Below are 21,416 nucleotides of genomic sequence, written 5' to 3' on the forward strand. Positions count from 1 at the left end.
TTCTGCCTGAATGATTCATAGTTCAGAGTTAAGTGACTTAGTAAAGGTGGAAATCTGATTTCTCTGTCTGCTTGATGGAGAAATAAAGTTTTACTGTACATACATGTTTATGATCAGTCTCAATGTCATATCTTTATTATTGTTATTATTATTATTATTTTTATTATTATATTAAAATTGTCTGTTCCAAATTGTTTGTATGAAATCTGATAAAAAGCCTCATTAGTGCCTCAGATGGAGGACCACTGATTGGTCCTTCAGTCTGAAGTCAGAGGCTGAAGCTCTCTGATTGGCTGATTTCCGATGTTTAGTAAGGAGTCCTCCCGCTGTGATCATCTCACCCACCGTGTAAGTGGGTCAACATCACTGCTCTTTAATTATGGATGAGGTTAGCCTTATTAATGCTGCAGCCAGCCTGCTGTGTGGATGTTGATTAAGGGCTGTTTGCATAAATGCTTTATCTTTATAAAATCTCAAGTGTGTTTGATGCTCCTGTGTGCACAGACATCAGTAATGTCAGTGTAACTGCATATGTTCAGGAAAAGGCTGCACATAAATGGTGATTTATGACAAGCATCAGCAGCTGAAGCAGAGAACCCAGCTTCACTGATGCTACAGCTGTTAGAGAAGTCTAATTTCATCTGTGTGAGGAGACTGTTCAGAGTGATGCTACTGCAACGTCACACACTAGCAAGACAATATAAACACCGGTCAACATCAGACTACCGCCAACCGTCCTCCACATTTACTCTAAAACCTCCTCACGGCTGCTGCAGCTGCTTTCACCACAAGGGCCAAATAAAAAGCTCCATAAGCAACCTGAAGTCCAAGGGCCTTCTTCATCCTCCTCTTCCTCTTTGTCAGTGATGAGACAACCGTTCCTCTGCGTGACCTCTGATCAGCTCCAGCCGAGGGAAGGTGTCAGTTTGCTGGTTAAATGTGTGTGTGTTCAGACAGAAGTTGCCCTCCATGTCCTGTGTGTTGTCCTTGGTCCATGTGTGTTTTTTATACGAGGATGCAGTTTAGAGATGATTGACAGCTCTCTGATAGGAGCCAGTGATGGGCCCACAGTGGCCCTCCTCCTATCTGCTCGCCCATGGCCAACAGATAGGGGTGTGTGTGTGTGTGTGTGTGGCAGTGCCTCTGAGGATTTAAGCATTAATAGGTCATTTCATCTCCATCCCCCAGCAACAAACACCCCTCAGTCTCCTCTGAATACTTGTTCCGGTCATTCAACAGATACTTATTACACTTTAACACCTATTAGTAAGGCTAATTTCAGTGTGTGTTTGTGTGTGTGTTTTAGTCTGGCCTGCTGCTTCTCGGTGAACATTATCCGAGTATTTCCCGTCCGTGGCTCATAGAAGCTTTCCCAGTAGAGTCCTGTAATCCTTTAAACTCCTAAATGAGTTTCTGTCGCCGTGTCAGTTAAGTGATATCTGTAATAGGACTCAGGAAAGCCTGAAGGACTTCTGCTGGTTCCACAGAGGTAGTAAAGGTCTTCCTTTTTCCCTCACACAGGAATCTGTTTGGAAATGTAAATTGTATAAGCGAAGCTAACGTGGCAGGAAGCAGCTCTGTGCTGGCACTGATTGGCCACTGAGGGCAAAGAGAAACGGGCAGAAACTGGTGTGGCGTCGTTTCTGAGGTTGATTGGACTCCAGACCAACAAGTGTTGCGACAGCAGCTCTATTTTTACCGGAGTTAAATGAAGGTCACTTATACTGCTGTAGGTTGTGAACGAAAAAAGCTTCTAACAAGCAAAAGTAAAAATAAAGTAATCTGTCTCTCTGTTTTTGGGGGGTCTGGATTTTATTTTTCTTTTTAAGATAAAAACAGATTTAATCTTGCTTTGAGTCGTCTCTCTTTCAGGTCTGGTGCTGCAACCGGACCGTTGGCTGTTTCCAGCATCATTTACTGAACCAGAGGTCAGCTTTCCAAATGATTCATAACTTCAACATGATCCTATCGATAAGTATTTATTGCTTGACTGTCAATTGATTAGTGCAGTTTGAACGTTCCCCTTAGACCTGTGCCGTGGCTTTAGAACTTAGTTCTTTGGAGTTTTAGAACTGGAACCAGTAGAACTGATACCAGTAGAACTCATGTTGGTAGTCAGTAGATTTCAGAAACCACAATGTGCCCTGTGACTGGAGTGTGTGTGATTACCAGTTTGTGTGTTAGTGTGTGGTCTGGGGTCTGCTCAGCGTCCCAGATGGCCGGTATCACTGGGTTGGACATGAGCCCACAGAGACACAGTGGGGGGGGGCTTTGGCCACAGATATGACTGCTTGTATGTGTGTGTGTGTGTGTGTGTGTGTATGCTGGCAATGTGAATAATTTGGAGGTTTAACAGGAACACACACACAGAGCTGAACCTTTCAGAGCCAGAGCCCACCAAGCCCCCCAGTCATGGCTGCCAAACCCAGAACTGGTTCTGGAGAACTGACCAGCTGTTGTCAGTTAGTTCAGCTCCAGATGCTGATTGGTCAAATTCAGATTTACTCGTGTTGCTGCAGCAGATAATCCAACAAATGTTTTGGTTCTAATTCTAATAAAATGTTTTCTTTGTTTTTGGTGCGGCCCTGCTGTGCTGGCTGGTCTTCCTGCTCACCTTCCTCCTCCTCCTCCTCCTCCTCCTCCTCATCTGGACCCTGAAGGTAAGCAAACTGAGCATTTACTTTCCGCTGGTGTATTTAAGGGGAATCAGCAGACGATTTGGATGCAGTGTTTTATTCCTGTTGCGTTCTGCACAGCTTCCTCTCGTGATGCTGTGAAGGGCTGATGAGTGGGATAATTAATGGAGTCTGGCATGAAGCGCTGACTCGGTGTTAATGTGAGCTCTCAGCAGGTTACCACGCAGGTTAATTCACTCTGGTCATGTGACACAGAGACTGAACAGCTTATGGTAGTAAATGATGTGTTTTTAGTTGTTGACCATGCATGTTGGAGTCAACTTCCTGGGATTTCTACAATCCCTTAGAGCTGCTTGTTCTTGAGCCTGAGCCAGTTCTGGACTGGTTGTTTCCAAAGAGACCACTTTCGTCTTTGAGCCCATTGGCCTAAGACCTCTTCCTTCTGAACCTCACAGGTAGATATCAGCATCCTAGATTGTTAGTTTCTCTTGTTTGTTCTTGCTTGGTTTCTGGTTTTAAAGGAGTTTTTGGTTTCAGTAGATACAGTTTGTCAGCAGTTAACATGGAGTCCATTTTTCCTCTGCTGGATGTCCACCACATCTATTAGAATAACTTCTTCTATTGAATTCTAACCAGCAGCAATGCAGCCTCTACTGCCCCCCTGTGGTGGGTTAGGTTCATACAAACATGTCTAGTTCCTCTTTCTTTTTCATGGTTTATTCAGAATAAGTCAATATCCATCACCTTAATTATTTAAGTGCTCTGAGAACCCTGAAAATTCATTTTCTTTGTTCACTTGTAGCAGCTGAAAGTTGATGGGTTTGGGGTGAAACGTTTCCCCATACAAAGACAGGATGGAAGCTTCAAACACATAACATAAAAATGTCTGGGTTTTATTCCAGATTCTTTCCTCTTCTGTAGCTTCTTCAGCCTCAGAGTTCTCATTTCGTTTCTGCTGCTCTGATAGCAATCTGAATTCCTCTCACCGTCTTCCTGTTTTGGCTCTTTATTTCAACTGGCAGAGGATTTAATGAGCGTTAGCATGAACCCGAGCCAGCCAGTAAACAGCTTCATCCAGCCGATCATACAAGCTGGGAGGAACTTTGTTCTAACCGATGTCTCATCATTTTTCTCTTCTAAATGGGCTTTATTTATTTATGTATTTTTCTTTCTAGTGTAGCTTCATTAATGATTGTGTGGGAGATTCAGCTTAATTGATCATAAAAACCAAGACTGGTTTAACCTGATCAAGTTATTTCTCCTTCCAGAGGAAAACAACATGAGGGATTATGTCAGAGTTTTAAGTCTGGTCGGAAAATGTTGGTTTTAAAGAAGGTTACTGTGGCATTTTTAGGGCAAGTTATTTATTATGGACTATTCTCCTCCCTTGTGGTGACGTTAAACAAGCAAACACATTGGGTGCCTGTCAGGTGTGGGGTGGAAATATTGTTATTTAAATATCCCAAACATGGCACACTATTAAACTGCCTACAATAAAGACATGTCCATCCATACTCATTTTTTAACCAGTGAAACATCCTGTGTGCAGGTTTTTTTTTAAAACAGGTATTTAGAAAACAATCAGTTATCACCATACGATGCCACATAAAAGATTTATTCCAGTCCAAAAACCAGGTCCTATCCACTAAAAGACAGAGAAGATATTGCAGGTTGGACATTTCCAGGGTGTGTTGGTCCTCCTGTCCACCAGGAGGCAGCACTTCGGTCTACCTTGATTTTTGATTGGTAAATGGTAAATGGACTTTACTTATGCAGCTCTTTTCAAGTCACGTGTTGACCAATCAAAACGCTTCTACACTATGTGTCACTAGCACTTCTATTGTTACTTACTAAGTGCTTTCTACTACACACACATTCATACTCTAATAGACACATCGGGAGGCAACGTGGAGTTCAGTGTCTTGCCCAAGGACACTTCGGCATAGTCAGGGGAAGGCTGGAATTGATCCACTGACTTTCCTGTTGGCAGAGGGCTGCTGCTCCTCCTGAGCTACAACCGCCCATGTGGCCCATTTTTCAACCAATACTGAAGGTTTTAGGTTTAATTGACACTTTTTCTATTTTCTTTCTTGCCAACAGTTTTGTTGTTTCTTCCTTCACCAAACATGGCGTAACATACCTGCAAAAGGTACGCTGTACATTTTCTGGTTTTACTCATTTATCAACACAATTTAAACCTTGGTTTATAGTTAGAAGTCTACACCCTCAACAGACGCTGGAACAGAGACTAGCTGTGTTTAGCGGCTGTGTTACGATAAATCAAACACACATTCTGGACACGCGGTCGATCCCAGAGGGTTAAAAGTAAAGTTTTTTTTTGTTTTTTTTTCTCGTTTCCAATGTCGCCTGCCAGGCCATGCTGCTCAGGATGGAGGATTGAGTTGAAAGCAATCCATTAGTTTCCTTAGCTAGACTATTAGTTTTTATGTATTTGCTTGTTTAAACACTGGAACAAAATGAACTGGTTTGAACAGATTTTTTCCTGTAAAAGTCCTGAGACAAGGCAAGGCAAGTCATTTCATGTACAACACAATTCAAAGTGCTTTACACAAAACATCAAAAGCATGACAGGTGGTGCAACGAAAGCATTAGACCTAAGGTGACCTTGTTGTGGATTGACGCTATACAAATAAAGTTGAATTGAATTGAAATTTAAAGACCTAAAAACAGTCAGAATGCCACTGACTGAAGATGATGTGTCTCCATGGAGAGGATGAAACATGAGCAAATACTCAGACTATAGATTTAAACCACTCCTGACGACCTTTGGTAGCCGTGGTGACAGCTGTGAAGTGATGAAGACCTATTGATCCGACATCCTGTCTGGATGTGTTTGTGTTTCTATATTCAGCTCCATGTTCCTGTGTGTCATTAAGTATTTACGTCTTTATTGATAAACGTGTTTAACTGTTTGTTTTCTTCTCTTTCTGTAACATTATAGCATTGTGCTAAACCCCCATCTCTAATTGCTGTTGCTGCCGGGAGGCTTTTGTGCCTCTAACCTGGGTAATTAGCTCAGGGGGCCAGTCAATACTCGGTTGTTTGCCGTGTCTTAAAGGGCATCCTGTAAATCCATATGGCCTGTCCGACTGTGAATATCATCCTTCTGTGTGTTAGATAAACAGTCGTGAAGCTTCAATCTTCCAGCTGGCTGACTGAATCATTTACAAGGTTAACAGGGACTCAGGCTGCTCACCCGTGGCCTGTTCCTCTCCTCGCCTTTCTTCTCGGTTTTCGTTCTGGCTTGTTAGGGACGTCAGGGTTTTTTTCTTTTACTGTCTCTTTAAAAGTTCCATCACTGGGGAGAGAAAGCAGCCGACGCAGCATTTTACAGGGATGTTAGACAATTTACATGCAGACATTTCTGTGACAAAGTGCAACGACGGCCTGTTATTTGTTCCATTAAAAGGTCCGAAACGTGCAGTTCTGCTGAGGAAAGGCTTCTCTCAGGCTGCGTGGATAAAGAGCTGCTGGGTGTGTGTGTGAAGAAAGAAAACAGTGTGTCAGGAAATGAGCTGAAGCTGCTGGTTGGAGGCATTTCACAACAAAATAACGGCAGAATCCATCCGTCCATCCATCCATCCATCCGTCCATCCATCCATCCGTCCGTCCATCCATCCGTCCATTCATCAATCATCCATCCATCCATCCATCCATCCGTCCATCCATCCATCCGTCCGTCCATCCATCCGTCCATTCATCAATCATCCATCCATCCATCCATCCATCCATTCATCAATCATCCATCCATCCGTCCATCCATCCATCCGTCCATCCGTCCATCCGTCCGTCCGTCCGTCCGTCCATCCGTCCATCCATTCATCTATCATCTGTCCGTCCGTCCGTCCATCCATCCATCCGTCCATCCATCCGTCCATCCATCCATCTGTCCGTCCGTCCGTCCGTCCGTCCATCCATTCATCTATCATCTGTCCGTCCGTCCGTCCATCCATCCATCCATCCATCCATCCATCCATCCATCCATCCATCCATCCATCCATCCATCCATCCATCCATCCACTCCCACTTTTATGTTTTATTATTTCTTTTGGTTATTGGAAATACTGCTAAACTTCCATTGTGGGCACTTTTACTTGTCACAGGACGCTTTAAGTTGAGTTTTGTTTTACTTTTGTTGAGCTTTTTGTTCAAGCCAATGCTGTAATCAATTACACCTTCTCTTGGGTAAGCATCAGTTGTCTAAATGCATCATGTAATGTGTGTCTAAGTTGTTGTGCATCATCTCCACCATGTTCTAGAAGATGATGAAGAATTAATACAGGCTTATCTCACCAACCATCTACACATGATCACATGGTGATAATATCTGTCATAAATCATCAGATGATGACAAATGAAGTTAAACAGCTGATATTGATGAAGAAACCCTGATAAAACTGATGATCCGACTACAAACACACAGGTGTCATTCGCGACCCCCTTCTCCGGGCCAGTCCTCCTGCCTGGTGCCCTCTTGAAAGTTTTCTAGACCCGCCCCTGCATAGTTGAAGCATAAACCCTGTCTACCACCAGCCAGCTACTGTGTTAGAGAAGGTCCTGTCAACAACAATACTTTAAGGTAAATCTGGTATGAACCATGAACTACTAGTTTCCTCCTTCTCACCATAAACAATCGCTGCAAAAGAGATAAGCTGATCAGCTGATCACCGTCAGCCGTCATAATTAATGGAACAACAGTCAGAGAGGAGGAGCAGCCACAGAGAAGACCAGAGAACCACTAGGCCAGCCACGTTTGTGCACAATGCAGGAAAAGAAAAACAAGTGTGGGTGTTAAAACACCATCATCCTCCACGGGGGGATGTGTTGTTCCATCAATGTTCTTGTTATTCTCAAATCCATCCATAGAGTCAGCACAGTCTTTCACTGTTCTAAATACCAACAAGCAAACAGCTGAGCAGACAATTTCCCACATGAACCAGTTCAAAGTTCAGTTCACACATTTTAAAATGAACTACTTCAGTTCATAAATCAAATTTTTAAACTAAGTTCCAGTTCTAAAAATAAACCAATTCCCAGTTCTAAAATTGAACCAGTTCATAGTTATTTTTTCCTGTATGTTACACTCAGAATACAACATTTTCCTGTTGTTCCACCCATTCAGTCCACTCTTGTAGCAGCTGCAGCTTTCACTCCTACAGGATAAAAACATGAGGAAAACTTGCTTGAATGGTCTCTTTTTTAATGAGGAATCATTAAACTATCTGAGGTAGAAACCAGGTTGAGGGAGGAAACAAAGGATGGACCTCAATTTGCAAAACATTTAAACATTATTTATCTTTTCATTAAGTCACTTTTCATTTTTTTTTTCGGACTTGTTTTTCCAAAGAAAAGTTCTAGAACTTGGGTCATAAAAGTGCAACCTTCAGCCAAATGAAGAAGTAAAAACAAAACAAAGGACAACCATATGTCTGCATCTGTCAGGTTTCATCTCATCTCTTTGTCTCTGAAGACAACAGAGCTGCTACTGGACGCTGGTATTTAGTTCTGGCTGGTACAGGATCTGTTTTAGCTGCCGTTGCCACGTCTTTAGATTGGTTTTAGTGACATTTAGTTCTCGTACCTTGGAAGGCGAGCCGGGTGCTTTATTTCAAACTGCCGTTCCAGGTTTACTGTTTACATTGTTGATGTCCGGAGTTGCTTTTTGACACCCGACAGGCAAAGTTTACACAAAAAGGCCAGATTTCTGGAACATCACTGACCTTTTAAAAAAAAAATTTAAGTGATCATACGAAGATGCTGCAGTGATCATTGAGGCAGAGGAGGAGCTGCTGCCTTCATTGGATTTTGCCTCCATGTTTCCCACTTTGATGAGTGCGCTCACATTAACGTTCATCAGGCAGAAATACAGAGCGTTCAGTTCTCGTTCAGCCAGAATATGAACCAGTTCGTGAACCAGTTCGTGAACCAGTTCGTGAACCAGTTCGTGAACCATTTCGTGAACTGCTGTTCAACGAGCTTGTTCAGGCGCAGCACTGCAGACGACACCTGAGAAAATGTTGTGTTTAGGAAAATGGATGAAATGCTGCAGCAGGATAAAGATGTGAGTAAATGGTGATGGGACGACTCTGCAGCATACACACTGTAATATAAAGGAAATATTCTTCATGTAAACACCATTATTGGAAATTGCTTTATGAGAAATGAGGTTAATGGTCAGACAAGTGCTGTGAATGTAAACTTAACCAGAGTGTCTGAGTCACAGGATAACAGCAGCGTCAGTGTGTGATGACAGAAGGTATGTAAAATTTTAGTTATATTAAGAAGAACTTTGTTTGTCCCTCAAAGGAACAATAAAATTACAGATTCCAGTTTCGTATTGTTTGATTTTAACTACATTATAAACAAAATTAGCAGGTTTTCATCCAGAAAGATGTTCTGTGGGTTTATAAGCAGAGAACATAACTGGCAGCACTGAGCCCATTTCATCAGATATCATATTATTCACCAACCTCAGGTGTCGTACCTCCTTATACTGATGTCTTTGTACTCTCTATGTCTCTATAGAGGACTGTGCAGATTCCTCTGCAGCCATGTTTGTGCTCTCAGCCTGCATCTTTGAGCTGTGGAGCGCCACGGGGCCTCTCGGGCTGTGACGAGCCCTGCAGCGGCTCAACGTGAGAATAATGCATGTGGAAATTCACCCTTTCACTTGCCAGCGGGGCTCACGTCCTCTCAAGCCTGCCATCTATGAAATAAATATGAGAACGGAGGGAAGAGCATAATGAAGCCTCAGCGCCAGTCCTCACAGAGAGGCCTGATTGATGCTGGAGAGATGGCGGCAGCAGAGAAGAATGAAAGAGGAAGAGATAGAAGGATGAGTGGCCAGAGGACGAAACATGATTGAGGAGCCAAAGAAAGAAATCATAAAGGTTTAGAAGACAGCTGCAGGGATGGACTGATGGACTGCTGCTAACTGATTAATCTCACTCCAAGAATAAAGTCCAGATTTTGTTCAGTGATGAGTTAAAGTAACCTCTTCATTCAGGAGCAGCTCTGACAATCAAACCATTTCTCCTGTTAAATAGAGTCTATTTTACAGAAAGGTTATAGAAGCTGTGGCTCCTTCACACAGGGGCTTATTTTATGTCCTAGGACTTTTTATTTTAACCACTTCAGCCCTTAAAGCTGCAAAAGTTACATAAAATCAGCTGCTGCAGAAAAATAATGAATCTAAAACAAGAATGTTTATTTTCAACTGCTGCTCCAAGTTTAGACCCTAATGTTCATAAAACCAGACTGAAACGTGTAGTTGCTGAAGGTGATCAATAACCTCTATGTTGGTGAATTGTTGTTAGCACGGTGTTGCCATTTCTCCTCTGTCTTACTACATTTTACTCAGGCATAGCAACAGACAACGTTCTCTGGGGTTCCTATGTTGCTATGAATATATTGTGGAATAATTCTTTTCACAAGTTTTTCCTGATAATATGTTCAAGGATTAATTGATTAAAACTAAATATTGTGAGGATGTTTTACAGAAACAAGCAGATTGTACCAGAACTACAACAGCAGCCTATAAAACTGTAATTAATTCCATAGAGACAAACAACAGTGTCTTTTCTTTGTACTCGGTTGTTGTAAATTTTATATTTATCTTTGACAGAAAACATGAATGAATAATAACAGTTGTGATTTATCTGCATCCAACAGACTGAAGTGCTTCTCAGTTGCTAAGGTGATGCTGAGAAGCGGCTCAATTTCTAGCATTTCTGTAAACATCAGTCAGTAAATGAGAATTTATAGCTGAACATGAAATGTTGTGTTTGGAGGTCTGAATAACAGAAGCTATGTGTAAATATGTTAAATGAAAGAAAACAGATTAAACGTGTTAAATACACTGCATATTAAAGTGCTCTGTTCAGAAAGTCTGGAACTGTGAGATAATAAGAAAGGATGTTTCCCAGTGGTGGAGCAAGCTTATGTAAAAGTGTGGTTCATCGAGGGAGGCTTAGTAAAATGGGCTAATTTTGTCATTTTCATCCTTCTTCTTCACATGATAGTGACATGGGTCAAACTGTTAGCTCACTTTTGCTTGCGGGTCCACAAAAGCTTTTGTGCCGGTGTGAACATGAACCGCTAGTTTCCTCCTTCTTAGCTGAACAAAAACCACAACAAGAGACGGCCGTTGTGAGAGAAAATCCAGACAGCTGGTGTCATGAATCAAAGCACCATGGGAGAGGGATGAGGAGGCAGAGAGGACCAGAAAACATCTACTGCAGCAAAGTTTGTGCAAAACTGTGGTAAAATTTAAAAAGAAAATAAAAACAAACTGGTAAAACTTAGGTTTAATAGTTCAGACATTGGACCCTCTCCCCAGGAAAAGTCTGGGAGGTTTGAACAGCCACATCCCCCCATCTCGTCTAAAAATTCTCATAAGAACCTTTGCTGCAGCCTTTTCAGCCATCTGGAGACTTTTCTGAACATTTCAGGGACTCAACAATAATCAGGAATTAGTGGATGTATGAAATCTATGGACTCGTTTTCCTGCATCACTCTGAGATGGTATTCCTCATTTTAGGAATATTATGGAGAGCCAGAAGCAGCAGGAGGAGAAAGTTGAACTGAAAGTTATGGACAAAATAAAAAAGGTTTTTTGTTTGTTTATGTGTAAGGACAAACTTCAGGTCCAGTTTAAAAGCCCCGCTACAGAACTCTGCCAGTTTTTCCCAGTGAGATACCCCCTAATTTTAGCTGATTTAGAATTAGCTGACAGCTAATCCGGCATCGTCTTCATCCCGTCTCTTCTCTGAAATCTCCCCTAACGACAGCTAATCCAGCATCGTCTTCATCCCGTCTCTTCTCTGAGATCTCCCCTAACGACGGCTAATCCGGCATCGTCTTCATCCCGTCTCTTCTCTGAGATCTCCCCTAACGACGGCTAATCCGGCATCGTCTTCATCCCGTCTCTTCTCTGAGATCTCCCCTAACGACGGCTAATCCGGCATCGTCTTTGTCCCGTCTCTTCTCTGAGATCTCCCCTAACGACAGTTAATCCAGCATCGTCTTCATCCCGTCTCTTCTCTGAAATCTCTTCAACCAGTAAAAGTCAGTCAGATATTGACCCTTGTCTCATCTCGTCTCTTGTGTTGATATCCAGTTGCTGTTGTGTGACAGGTGGCGTAAAGCAAAATTCTTCTTTAAAGTTATAAACATCACTGAAAAACGTTGCAGTTTCTCAGCCTCAGGACGCTGCAGGGCAACAACAGCTGCAGGAATGTACATAATAAATATCAGTGTGTCATCAAAATGAGTCAGAAGCTTGGGGTATTAAGCTCAGAAGGTTGTGTAATGCTATTTTAAGTCTCACCGCTGAGGAGAGAACCACGTATATTTATTTCTGATCTCTGAAATGCACTGATTTTAAACTGCAGAGCATTTGGAAATCTATTTATAGTGCCCTATCCAGAAAGAACAATCAATACCCCGATCTGCTGAACACCCTTAGTTATTCAGTCAAACAGTTCGTGTTTTCTCTCAGCAGTAAAGACATTTTAATTGGGAAGGATTAGTGTCGACCCGCCCTCAGCTCTGTGTTCGGCAGCGTCACGCGGGGGAAAGTCACAGCAGGGTGGGATGGGATTTTCTGTCTGCTTAATTTGATCTCAGTGTGTGAGTTAGAGAGAGAGGGAGGCCTGAATAGCAATCACACTGGCACTAATGGTTCCTTTAAGGCGTGAACGTTGCAAAATTGACACTGTTACTCATACACACACATTCATCCCTCACTCTTAATGAGAAGAAGGCAGCATGTAAACGACACTCTGATGCAGGCGTGTGACATGGTCCTGTTTGCAAATAACGAAGGAGCTGAATCATCCAGATTCTCCCCGGTGTTCTCTGGGAGCTGGTTGTTTGGTCTCAGGAGGCCCCTCAGAGCTCCTGACAGTTGATGCATTGATACCTCAGATAAACAGATGCAGCTAAAGGTTGACGCCTCTCTAAATGAAGAGCAAGATCACTGATCTGTGACGATGCAAATGATTTAAAGTCTTTCATCAGGACTGATGCTGAGTGATGAGGCTGTAATGGAACAATGCAAAGGAATAAATTTACTTTTTATAATAGATGTAAAATGTGGTAATAACAGCAGCAGTAATACGTTTATAATGTGCTCCTACTGATGTTCTAATTCAGCAAAATTCTACACCCCTCATTAAAATGAGATGAGACTCAACACTGCAGGGGCCTCAGGGGCCACTTCCAGCTGAGTGAAGGGACGCAACCTGCTCGGTTCTGTTCTGCAGTCTTTAAATCTACAGCTCTGCAACCCAAAATCATCCAAACCCTGGATTTATGTTCAGAACATCTGGAATTTATTACACAGAATCATCTGGAATAAGCTTTGATTAGGTGCTGATCAAACTTCTCACAAACAAGATTTATTCAGAAATTATGGTGAGGAAGGATTTGACCACAATGCCCTGAAGAGCAGTTTATTAGTTCAACAATAAAAACAATAAATACATTTTAAAAAGTAAAATGCACAGAATCATTAAATATTCAGATGATCTGAAAAGTCCTGAATGTTGGGGATCTTCAGGCTGCATGGGCTCAGACAAACTTTTAAATAACATTCAGAAACTTCAAACTTTACCATAAAAAAGAAAAACTTTAAAAATAAGCCACATACACGGCTGCCCGCTCTGGTCCCGAGCTCATTTAGGATGCACTGAGGTTAAGTGGAAAATTAGTCCGAGGTCGAGTCAATCCAAATTTAAAATTGTAATGTTGAAAATCCAAAGTTATAATGGACACTCACACACACACACACACACACACACACACACACACACACACACAGAACTTTAGCACAAGGTTAATTCATCTCAGACCCAACAGTTAATTCCATCCACGTCTAAAATCAAACCGTTTTCTGCTTTAGTCGACAATTTAAACTTTTTGCTACATACATTCAAAGTTCACATTACCAGGTCCACCTTCTAGTACCGGGTCGTCCTCTTCATCGGGACCGCCTTCTAGTACTGGGTCGTCCTCTTCATCGGGTCCACCTTCTAGTACAGGGTCGTCCTCTTCATCAGGACCACCTTCTAGTACCGGGTCGTCCTCTTCATCAGGTCCACCTTCTAGTACCGGGTCGTCCTCTTCATCAGGTCCACCTTCTAGTACAGGGTCGTCCTCTTCATCGGGTCCACCTTCTAGTACAGGGTCGTCCTCTTCATCAGGACCACCTTCTAGTACCGGGTCGTCCTCTTCATCAGGTCCACCTTCTAGTACCGGGTCGTCCTCTTCATCAGGTCCACCTTCTAGTACAGGGTCGTCCTCTTCATCAGGACCACCTTCTAGTACCGGGTCGTCCTCTTCATCAGGACCACCTTCTAGTACCGGGTCGTCCTCTTCATCAGGTCCACCTTCTAGTACCGGGTCGTCCTCTTCATCAGGACCACCTTCTAGTACCGGGTCGTCCTCTTCATCGGGTCCACCTTCTAGTACAGGGTCGTCCTCTTCATCGGGTCCACCTTCTAGTACCGGGTCGTCCTTTTCATCAGGACCACCTTCTAGTACCTGGTCGTCCTCTTCATCAGGTCCACCTTCTAGTACCGGGTCGTCCTCTTCATCAGGACCACCTTCTAGTACCGGGTCGTCCTCTTCATCAGGTCCACCTTCTAGTACCGGGTCGTCCTCTTCATCAGGACCACCTTCTAGTACCGGGTCGTCCTCTTCATCGGGACCGCCTTCTAGTACCGGGTCGTCCTCTTCATCGGGACCGCCTTCTAGTACTGGGTCGTCCTCTTCATCGGGTCCACCTTCTAGTACAGGGTCGTCCTCTTCATCAGGACCACCTTCTAGTACCGGGTCGTCCTCTTCATCAGGTCCACCTTCTAGTACCGGGTCGTCCTCTTCATCAGGTCCACCTTCTAGTACAGGGTCGTCCTCTTCATCAGGACCACCTTCTAGTACCGGGTCGTCCTCTTCATCAGGACCACCTTCTAGTACCGGGTCGTCCTCTTCATCAGGTCCACCTTCTAGTACCGGGTCGTCCTCTTCATCAGGACCACCTTCTAGTACCGGGTCGTCCTCTTCATCGGGTCCACCTTCTAGTACAGGGTCGTCCTCTTCATCGGGTCCACCTTCTAGTACCGGGTCGTCCTCTTCATCAGGACCACCTTCTAGTACCTGGTCGTCCTCTTCATCAGGTCCACCTTCTAGTACCGGGTCGTCCTCTTCATCAGGACCACCTTCTAGTACAGGGTCGTCCTCTTCATCAGGACCACCTTCTAGTACCGGGTCGGACCTTTTTAATCCTGGTGTGATAGATGAAGCAGGTGGTGGAAACCTTCCTCAGAGGTTTTCTCTATATTGACATGACAGCATCACACAGTTGCTGCAGGTTTGTCGGCTGCATCCATGATGAGAATCTCCCGTTCCACCACATCCCAAAGCTGCTCTACTGGACTGAGATCTGGTGGCTGTGGAGGCCGTTGGAGTCCAGTGAACTCATCGTCATGTTCTAGAAAGCAGGTGGAGATGATCTGAGCTTTGTGACATGGTGCATTATCCTGCTGGAAGTAGCATCAGAAGATGCTCCACTGTGGTCATAAAGGGATGGACATGGTCAGCAACAAACCTCAGGTAGGCTGTGCTGGTTAAACCAGGCCACGTTGGTACTAAGGGGCCCAAAGTGGACCAAGAAAACCTCCCCCCACCATTACACCAGCAGCAGCCTGAAGCGTTGATCCAAGGCAGGATGGATCCATGTTTTCATGATGTTTCCAGCAGATTCTGAGCCGAGCATCTGAATGTGGAGCTGAAATGGAGACTCATCAGACCAGCAACGTTTCTCCATCTTCTATTGTCCAGTGTTGGTGAGTGTGTGTGAATTGTAGCCTCAGTTTCCTGTTCTTAGCTGGCAGGAGGAACCCGGTGTGTCTTATGCTGCATCCTGGTCCAGACAACTGCTGCTCTGGATGTTTTCTCTTCTTCTCTGTAAACACTAGAGATGGTTGTGAGTGAAAATCCCAGTAGATCAGCAGTTTCTGAAATACTCAGACCAACAACCATGCCACGTTCAACATCTCTTACATCCCCTCTCTTCCTCATTCTGATGCTCAGTTTGAAATTCAACAAGTTGTCTTCACCACGTCTACATGACTCCATGCTGCCATGTGATTGGCTGGTTAGATATATGTGCTGAACAGGTGGAGCTGATGAAATGGATGGGACATGAATTTACTTCTGTGTATTCTATGTAGTTATATAAGTTTGATTCATATACATTATTGGAATGCTATATATTACCCTCCATAGCCTGGTAAACCTTCTGTCCTCATCAGCATGTCCAATCCAAACTTACTACAGCCTGTTCTCTGACATTTAAACACATTTATCTCATGTTTTTCAAACAAAACCTTGGACGTTCTGAGTCAAGTTGTTTTCAGATATAGCAGATAACAGTTTAAAGATGAGAGTTTATTAAAAACGCACTGTTGTAAAGCAATAATCCACCTGAAAACTGAAAAAGGTGTAAAATGTTATTCCAAGAACGACAGCTGTGGCCACACTTACATTCCACCAGCATCAACTCTTTGCTCCATCTGTATGAAACAGATGCTCCAAACACTCAGCAGGGCCTTTTAATCTAAGTAAATAAATCTGTTCCTATTGTCAGATATGACGAGCCAGAGAGCCACATATGATGTTTAACTGCATATTTAATCCCATGTGGTGAAGCCATAAACCTCCAAGTCCTGGGTTTGAACATTTGACTCACTCTCTCACAGAAACACCACATGTGCTCCACGTGTATTCCACATGCACAAGTTCTTCACATGTGTTCCACATGCGCATGTTCTTCACGTGTTCCACATGCGCATGTTCTTCACGTGTATTCCACATGCACATGTTCTTTCACGTGTATTCCACATGCACATGTCCTTCACATGTATTCCACATGCGCATGTTCTTCACGTGTATTCCACATGCGCATGTTCTTCACGTGTATTCCACATGCACATGTTCTTTCACGTGTATTCCACATGCACATGTCCTTCACATGTATTCCACATGCGCATGTTCTTCACGTGTATTCCACATGCACATGTTCTTTCACGTGTATTCCACATGCACATGTTCTTCACATGTTCTTCACATGTGTTGCACATGCACATGTTCTTCATGCGTATTCCACATGCACATGTTCTTCACATGTAATCTACATGCACATTTTCTTCATATGTATTCCACATGCGGATGTTCTTCACGTGTATTCCACATGTACATGTTCTTCACATGTAATCTACATGCAAATGTTCTTCACATGTTATCCTGTCAAGGTCTGGAGGAGGACCCAAAGAGGAGAACACAAGGTTGGATTACGGTGAGTGTTTATTAACAAAGTGATATGTGCAGTCAGGTGTATCCAGTGTCAGGTGAGGTGTGGAGCAGGCTGGCAGGTGAGGAGCGGGCAGACAGGAAGCACGAGTCCGATGGATGATCCAGGGCAATGGGCTTGGGAGAGAACAAGATGCCGGTTAGAACACAGACAGAGAACTTCAGATTTAGATAAGAACAGAGCTGGTTACCACTTTAGTAGTACGATCCAGCGAAGACTAGAGGAGATCCTGGAGTCTTTATGCTGTCCTCTGATGAATCGGATTCACCTCAGCTGTGCAGCCTAGATTGGTGAAGCCGCCTCTCTTCCAAATAAGGGAAAAGGCGGAAGCAGCACCAGCAAGTGCAGACCCAGAACATATCCACATGCACATGTTCTTCACGTGTGATCCACTTCTGCAAACACACGGTTTTAAAACATTTTCATCTGCTCTACATTTAAAGAACATGTAAAGCATATGTTACTACATGTAAAACAAATCCAGACCACATGTATAAACATGTGGTTTGAGAACATTTTCAAGTGATCCACTTGTGAAGAACATGTGAAGCCCATGCAGAATTTGTGGTCACATGTGGTTCACATGTAGTGACGTGAAATTCATGTGTTTTTTCTGTAAGTGCTGCTTTTGTTTAAATGTTCATATTTATTAAAATGAGCGTTTAATTTAAATGAGACATGGGATATCGTCCACCTCATCGTGAAGCGTGTAAAGACAGCGGTGAAGTGGATTTATTCACATCTTGCATTCAATGTGCACAAATGAAGCTGCACATGACTTACGTGTACCACAAAATTTACATTTGAATCATTTCACAGCTTGAAGTAAATTTAATTTGATTTCTGTAAGTTTGAAGTCAAACTCTGCCTGAATAACCAACTCTGAACATGCACCTCCATCCTTTAAGTCCTTCTGCTGTCGGAGGGCGGAGGCCTGCTTTCACTTTAGGAGATAAAAAGAGTTTCACACCATTTCAAAGCTGTAATCTTGACAGATGAGGAGCTCTCATTCCAGATTACCTTCCCCCTTCTTTCTATTTCCCATTTTCTCCTCCTCTGCGCTATCAGAGGAATTATGGAAACGAGGAGCTCTGGTCCTGCCAACGCTTCAGATTAAGGCTGCAAACATGAGCAGGAGAAATGTGGGGAGTTCAAAGTCAGTGTGTGTGTCTTCATGCTGAAATATGTGTGACATAAAGAGAGATTTACTCTCTTCTTCTTCTTCCTGCTCCTTTCTTCCTCACCTCCTCTTCTTGCCTCACTTTCTCCATCCCTCCCTGTATACACCACAATCTTAATGTTCGTGTTACCATTACTTGTTGCCTTGACAACTACTACTGTACACAAGGTCTCTTCTAGAAGTATGCACACATACGGATAGATGAAGATAAACTGTAACTCTGTGAAATAAATCAAATAAAAAAGATGTTATTTTAATTGCTGTGGCTCTCTGCCAACGATATGCAACTATACAAGCACCTCAGAGGGAAAACCTGCTTCTACAGCAAAATCAAGGTGTTTTCTATCTGCATCATCATCACGAGATGGCGTGAAGTGACCAGACAGCAGCTGCCTGCCAGCAAATAGGAAGTCTTTTTTACACATAAACTCAGGAGCTGTTCCAGAGACGAAGAGGCCAGCTCATGTGTGTAAATATAGGCTGAGATATGGACTTTGTTTTTCTAGTGATAAGGAGCCATTTACAGCTGCTGTTTGTGGATTTATAACACAGACTTTATATGTGATGCCTGTAATGTGTAAAAGATGATGGATAGGAAGCTGCATCACTGTCAGTCAGCATCTCCAACAACTCCAACTAAAGCTCGTTAGAAGTCCTGTTGGTATAAACTCAACTAATCCAAAGAAAGAGTTCATCTCAATTTATTTTCATGTTAACATTTTATTTTATATATTTATTTGCTTTTATTCACTCAAAGATATTCTGAATCACGATTAATCACATTGTTAGTACAAAATTCAATAATAATTTCAAAAGTAATGTATTGCAAATATATATAATAAAAGTACTGCTTAAAAATGAGAACATGTATATTCTAACAAATGGTTGAGCTGGAATTTAATAATATAGTGAAAATAGTGAAATGAAATACCCAAACCAGGGGCGGAGATGGCTGAGGCAGCTTTATTTCCATAAGTTTATTTCCATAAGTTTGAATAAAACTTCTAATAGTCACTGGAAAATGTCGCATTCCCAAACTAAAGAAGAATTAAGCAAACTGTGTTTTAACGGCAGTATTTTATTACGCAGCAGTTAAAATAATTTGTGTAAATCAACCTAACCCTTTGGTACCAGACCTCCTGTGAGTCAGACATGAATAAATATGGATTTTACTCAGTCTACCTTCCAACTACCTCCACAAAGCTAAGATTCGTGAAAAGAAAGTAAAGAACTCGTCCCATTTGCCTTCACCAACCCTGATACGTCATTGTCCCAGAATGCAGGTCAAATTATGGCAACATCTGCAGGTCAAAAGGTTCGTAACATACAATTTATAAACGGGAGTTTGAACATGTCGCGAACAATGAATTTTAATAAAAAAGGACAAGAATAACATCTTAAACTGATAGTCTTCACCATCAAACTTTTAACATGTTTAGAAATGAAATGTCCCTCAGAGAACACCTCACATGAACCAGGTTTTTTCCCATCAATCACAGTTTATCGTCTGTTTTTTAGATTATTTTTTTAATAATAATAAAAAGATATTGATGACTTTTCTTGCTGACTGAGGCGGACTCCAAACGTGTCCACTGTGTTAGATAAAGCTGAGTAGAGAATAATAAGATGGTTGGAACAGCCACTAAAGCCGAGCAATAGTCGACATTAGATATTTAAGTCATTTTTGAGGTAGCGGTCGTAAAGCATAAATGTAGGTGGATAAAAATGTTTTGTGATGATGTCTCAGACACAGTTCACCTCATAAACAGCCCATTTCCTTCTCCCTGTTCAGCTCTGGAGTTCTATTAAAAGTCTCTAATTGGAAAACCAAAACCCATTAAGGCCACAGAGACAAATATCATCCATTGATCCAATTAGGATTTGGTGTAATTTTATCCACTGGACCAAGGGATGCACATTATAATTGGCTTCCTTTGGCCAATTACAACAAAAACATTAGCTGAACACATTTCATACAACTGACTTCTGTACACTGGCATAAAGAAGTAAAACGTGCACACAGACGTGCAGCAGTGACGGTGAGCTGATGTGACAGGTCCCTCTGCTCTATTAGTCTTGCTTCCACAAACTGACAACACAGTCAGTTATTATCTGTCTGGTGGAAGAGTGCATGCAGCTGACACTGTGGAGCTGTTAGTCATTTTTCTCAGTGTGATCGCTCTTCTTGTTTAGATTATTCTGCAGTTAAAGTTGGAGTAGACTAAACTGCAGGGATTTAAGGCATTTTCTCTGCACAACTTTGCAAAATATCCGTCAAATCTTGAACTCCTCAGTGAAATAATCCCAGAGTAGAGATTTACATATTTTTCCCAACAAAAGCAGCTGCCCTAAGACCAATAAACCCACCAACAGTCTCCATCCTTCTCCATCTTTGTTTCCAGACATTTAATGAACTGAAACCATCCTGTCCTGTGATTTACCATCTGCTAAAGTTCAGCAATGAATTTATACCAGATTTAATGGTATGATCTTTTTCTAACTGTTATTCTTATCTGTTATGAGTCCAGACCACTGGTTAAACACTCAGTGACATTTACAACACTTGTTTTTTAGACCATTTTACTGTTTTATTTACTGTTAGGCTGCCCGGTTAATCTGCACGGGATTAATTAATCAATCGGCATCTCAGCTTTTAACAACTCTGTACTCCACACTCAAGATTTCCCAGTCTGGGAGCTACTGGAACGGCCTGGAAAGATCAGTCTTCTCGAGTTTTAAAGCAAGTGCGAGGAACCGTTAAAATATTCTGATTAAAAGACCTCAGACTGTGACAGGATGCGTTCGGCTGAAGCAATAACATGAAGAGGAACCTTTTCATGTAGAGCTCTGAAGGTTAAAACCAATATTTTAAAATGGATTCTCTGACTTTAAAACAAAGTCTTACACTACGTGTCACATTCACCCAACACTTGTTACAGAAAGGTCTCTCACCTATAGCTCGCATTCACACCCCGACAGACACACCGGGAGGGACCATGGGGTTCAGGATCTTGCCTAAGAACACTTCGGCATGTAGTCTGCAGGAGCCTGGAATCGATCCAGTGAAAAGAGACCAAAGACCCATTTATGCCGCGTGTCAAAGGTGGATATGGAGCATTTCATCCATCTTCTACTTCCTTTAGTTATTAAGTCCTTCTCATTGAGACACGTGAACAGGCTGTTACAGCTGTGGAATAATGAAGGGATA

The 21,416-nt window shown here is 42.6% G+C and overlaps 1 protein-coding gene across 1 annotated transcript in view; it reads left to right on the forward strand.

The window, feature by feature from the left end:
* Positions 1–21,416, forward strand: part of grid1b (glutamate receptor, ionotropic, delta 1b) — a 552,168-nt gene that overhangs the window by 205,370 nt on the left and 325,382 nt on the right. The window lies entirely within an intron of this gene.

The sequence above is a fragment of the Melanotaenia boesemani genome, chromosome 21 (assembly GCF_017639745.1).
Source record: "Melanotaenia boesemani isolate fMelBoe1 chromosome 21, fMelBoe1.pri, whole genome shotgun sequence".
Lineage (NCBI taxonomy): Eukaryota > Metazoa > Chordata > Actinopteri > Atheriniformes > Melanotaeniidae > Melanotaenia > Melanotaenia boesemani.